Source organism: Anneissia japonica, unplaced genomic scaffold (assembly GCF_011630105.1).
Source record: "Anneissia japonica isolate Jap-2015-1 unplaced genomic scaffold, ASM1163010v1 scaffold7473_len308249_cov148, whole genome shotgun sequence".
Classification (NCBI taxonomy): Eukaryota; Metazoa; Echinodermata; class Crinoidea; order Comatulida; family Comatulidae; genus Anneissia; species Anneissia japonica.
Genome location: NW_022740670.1, coordinates 304,129 through 308,258, shown reverse-complemented (window position 1 = coordinate 308,258; position 4,130 = coordinate 304,129). Strand labels below are relative to the sequence as shown.

Sequence of the window (4,130 nt, the reverse complement as noted above, 5' to 3'; positions counted from 1 at the left end):
AAAGTAAACGTAAGTAAACAGTCAGAAATAGAACCAGAGCTTCGGACAAAACTAGTCCTTCCTCAGTGGCGAGTGAGTGAGGGTAGAAAAAGCTAGATGGTATAAAGTGAGAATTTGATGCATGCATGATTGGAAACAATAGGCTGGGTGAGATTAGAATAAACAGCTAAACAAGTAAACTGGAAGGCCAAAACTAACTAACTATATATATATATAAATCATCAAAGAAGAGTAAATACAGTGTTGTAGCTATCTAGTCTTGAAATGGGGGAGCTGGTGGGGGGAGCGCAAAGGTCACGTGGGGAGTTCGATGATTAGTTGAGGGGCGCCAGCACACAAAATAAGGTCTCACTAAATAAGGTGATTTTTTTTTTTTTTGTGGGGAGGGGTTACTGGGTGAGGCGTGATTTTGTTGTGTGTGTTCTTTTTTAGGTGGGGGGGGGGAGGGGCGTCCACCCCAAGATACTCCCCCAACACGTCGTTACGCCATTGTACACAAAAAGAGCGGATCCAGATTTGTTGCCAGGGTGGCGCGAGAGACTTTCCGCCATTTATATATACCTAAATGATTTGTATAGCTTGTTCTCCAGCTATAAGAACATATGAACTTTTTTGACAATTTGGTGGAGGTACGTGTACACTAATCGTAACCTTTCCAACACCCTGCGGCCCTATTTAAAATATAATGAAATCTTGAAGAGCCGTCAATAATTAATTTAAATCTTCAAGTATCAAATATGTTAAGGAGCCCCCTCGCGTTCAGACATTCTTGATATTTTGAGGTTTTAATAGATTTTAAAAATATAATATGAACTGATAATTGAACGTTTTTTTCTTTGATATGTTAAGGAAACTGATCTTTTACAAAATTAAATCAATATAATCAAAATCTTTGTGGAAATGTTACGGCTTAACGTTCATTAATATGATTAAATTTAAAGAATCGCAAATAAATCGAGGTCGGAGTAAAATAATTCCATACAAATTAGATGAAAAAGTATTGGGCTTTGAAAATACTAAATTTTTTACCATAAATGTAAATGTTATATTATAAATAAATGGAATTAATTGCGAATATGAACAAATAATTACAAGCGCTTTACGTCGTGGATGAGATGAGTAGACGTCAAAAATATATAAAATCGAGAATTCATAAAATAATCCTATACTGATTTGATTGGGAACAGGGTAGTGAGAGTAATACATCCCTTTGCTGTTGTTTTGAAGCGAATACGTCCACCCTACCAGGTCAGGGAGGGACTTTAGCATATGGGGGCCTTGGCGAATTCAGGAATTCAATTCAATTCAATTTCAATTCAATTCAATTTCTTGACGCTACAAAAGCCATCAAGGGCAGTTATCCGCAAGGTACAAAACACAAAACGGAAAAACTTCTTAAATTACAACCACCCCCACCCACTCACCCCTTCCACCCACCACCACCACACAACAAGAAGAAACGAGAAAAAATGATTGTTGGAAGCAGGGAAGATTATGAGGAATTCGAAATGATCTAAGGCTGGCTCTGCGCTATGGTTAAAGCAGTTTTTATATCACACGAAGGGAGAGCGGGATCAAGCTTAAGGTAGAATGACAAACTAATAGAGAATGGGAGAAATCAGTTAAGGAAGCGAGAAGTACGGCCCAGGAAAGTTGAACTACAAGAAGTCTCAAGGACACGGAGAGTTGACGGTGTAAAGGAAGATAACAATAAAGAGGGTGTTCAGGTGATTGCGCGATTTTGCAAAGGGAACTGAGAAGGACTAACTTTTGACGTGTTTCGAATAGAGGTGGATCGAGGGAGGGACTTTCACAGAAATAGAGACTTGGGTCCACCCACCTCAGACGGCCCACCATGGTTGGGGTTGAGGAAAAGAAATGTATGATTATGGCACCTATAGATGGCCCGCAAACGGCACTCATAGACTTAACAGAGAATACATATAATTTTAGTGAAACCTATAGAAAGAGAGAAGATGTGTTTGTACGTGGCGAGTTATTTACACGCACTTTTGAAGCTTATAAATACAGTTAAAAGTCTTTGCTTGTACGGCAAATTAGAGGCAGTCTTAGTTTGGAAACTGCTCTGATCGGTAAAGGAGTTTTGGTGGATGGATTGCTGGAGCGTGTGAGAGTGTGTCTTTAATTTTCTACCCCGAAAAAATGTGGACCTTTGGTAATTTGTGGGGGGAGGGGGCGTACGCACCTCTCCCCGCCCCGCCCACCCTTACCCTCGTATGGGCCTGAGATGTGCCAATGTCAAATTTTCTAAAAATGTGAAATTCATAATTCCATTGTTATTTTTTCATCAGGATTACCAATAACAGTTGGAAAGTCAGGATTCTCACCTTTTTTTGTTACCATTTCCTGGAATTTTATAGTACAGGTGAGATTTGTAATCATTATAGTTATTATTATTATTACTATTATTATTATTATTATTATTATTATTATTATTATTATTATTATTATTATTATTATTATTGTTATTATTATTTGTGATTGACTAATAATGAAAGATATTCATAGGCTGATCAGTCGATGGATATATTGATTGTGGTTACAGCTACAGTATAACATGGCTACATCAGGTTCGTAGTAGGGAGTTATTATCCTGGCAAATCCCCCATAAAAAAACACATCCTTAAATATCCTATGATTATTAGCGGACCACACTTACAAAAAATATTTTTCCTTAATTTAAAATTTGCTTTTATATGTTAAGTATAATATATTATCTATGTTTTAAACGATGTTTCATATTCCCGTTTAATTAAGGTAATCAATCTTCGGTGCCCTCTAAACCCGAAGCCGAGCACCCCCCCCCCCCCCCCCCCACAAGATAGATACTGCGTACGGAGACATGTATATATTTCAATTCAGACTATTTTTTAATTGTGATATCATTTATTTATTTATTTTTTATTGTGTACGATTCCTGAAATCAAAATAATTTTACAATTTCATCACCTAATAACCTCCTCTCACCCACAGACTATCGCTATATTGTTCTTCGTTGATCTGATGCAGCATGCTCAAATGTACCTTCTCAATACTCAAGAGGTAGAAATCTTGTGTTTTACTGTTTTTGGTGGTAGAAGTAGATTTTTTACCCAGTCAGCAGCATGCTGACTGGGTTCTGTTTCTGAGCAGTTTCTTTACCCAGTCAGCAGCATGTTGACTGGGTTCTGTTTCTGAGCAGTTTCTTTACCCAGTCAGCAGCATGCTGACTGGGTTCTATTTCCGAGCAGTTTCTTCTTTCTTTCTTTCTTTCTTTCTTTCTTTCTTTCTTTCTTTCTTTCTTTCTTTCTTTCTTTCTTTCTTTCTTTCTTTCTCTCTTTCTTTCTCTCTTCCTTTCTTTCTTTCTTTCTTTATATATATAATATTATTTATAAATAACTTTCAAAAAAATGAATAAAAGACTTCTGTCACAAATAACAGAGCACAGTCTTGTCATGGGCACATATGTATTGGCATAAGTTAGGGTCTTTATGGTGTTCAGCGATTTACGGTCAAAGGTCATTAAAGGGTTATTCTTTTGTTCTCTCTAGTAACATTTCAAAATGCTACTAATGGCATTAAGAACCAGTGACACCTCTTACACCCCTGTCTGGCATCAGTGGTTACAAAGGGGTCATCGGGGTCAAATTTTCAAAATAGCCCAATTGAGTTCGAATTTACCAGGAATGATCCTTAGGACCTTCTAAACATGAAGGACTACTCTTCACCTATAGGTAAAAAATCACAAGGGTCACTATAGTGAAAATTATCAAATATTGCTAGTGACTAACGATTGGACCAATTGCATTAGACAGACCCTACCAAACATGGGGTGTTCACAGTTTAAGGTTAAAGGTCACAGTGGTTATCTCTTGAAAAATGACTGGGTTCATGTTCTATTGAACATAGTATCTCTAGTTTTTCTTTCTTTCTTTCTGGCAACATTTTAAAAGACTACTAGTGGCAAACTACTGGACCGATTTAATTAAAACTTGGTCAGTAGGACCGATGCCATCTCCCATTTATGTGTTGTTCACAACTTGTGGTCACATAAGGGGCATTGGGGTCAAAAAACCAAAAATCATATAAAAGACTACTTCTCTCACAAATAAGGTAGCACAGTCTTGTCC

General features: G+C 37.2%; 1 long non-coding RNA gene across 1 annotated transcript in view; it reads left to right on the top strand.

Annotated features, from left to right (window-relative positions):
* Nucleotides 1-2,261: 2,261 nt before the first annotated feature.
* Nucleotides 2,262-4,130, top strand: part of LOC117118303 — a 4,654-nt gene continuing 2,785 nt past the window's right edge. Inside the window, exons 1-2 of the long non-coding RNA XR_004447026.1 lie at nucleotides 2,262-2,386; nucleotides 2,995-3,063. This is a non-coding gene — a long non-coding RNA (uncharacterized LOC117118303). The remainder of the gene's footprint in view (nucleotides 2,387-2,994; nucleotides 3,064-4,130) is intronic.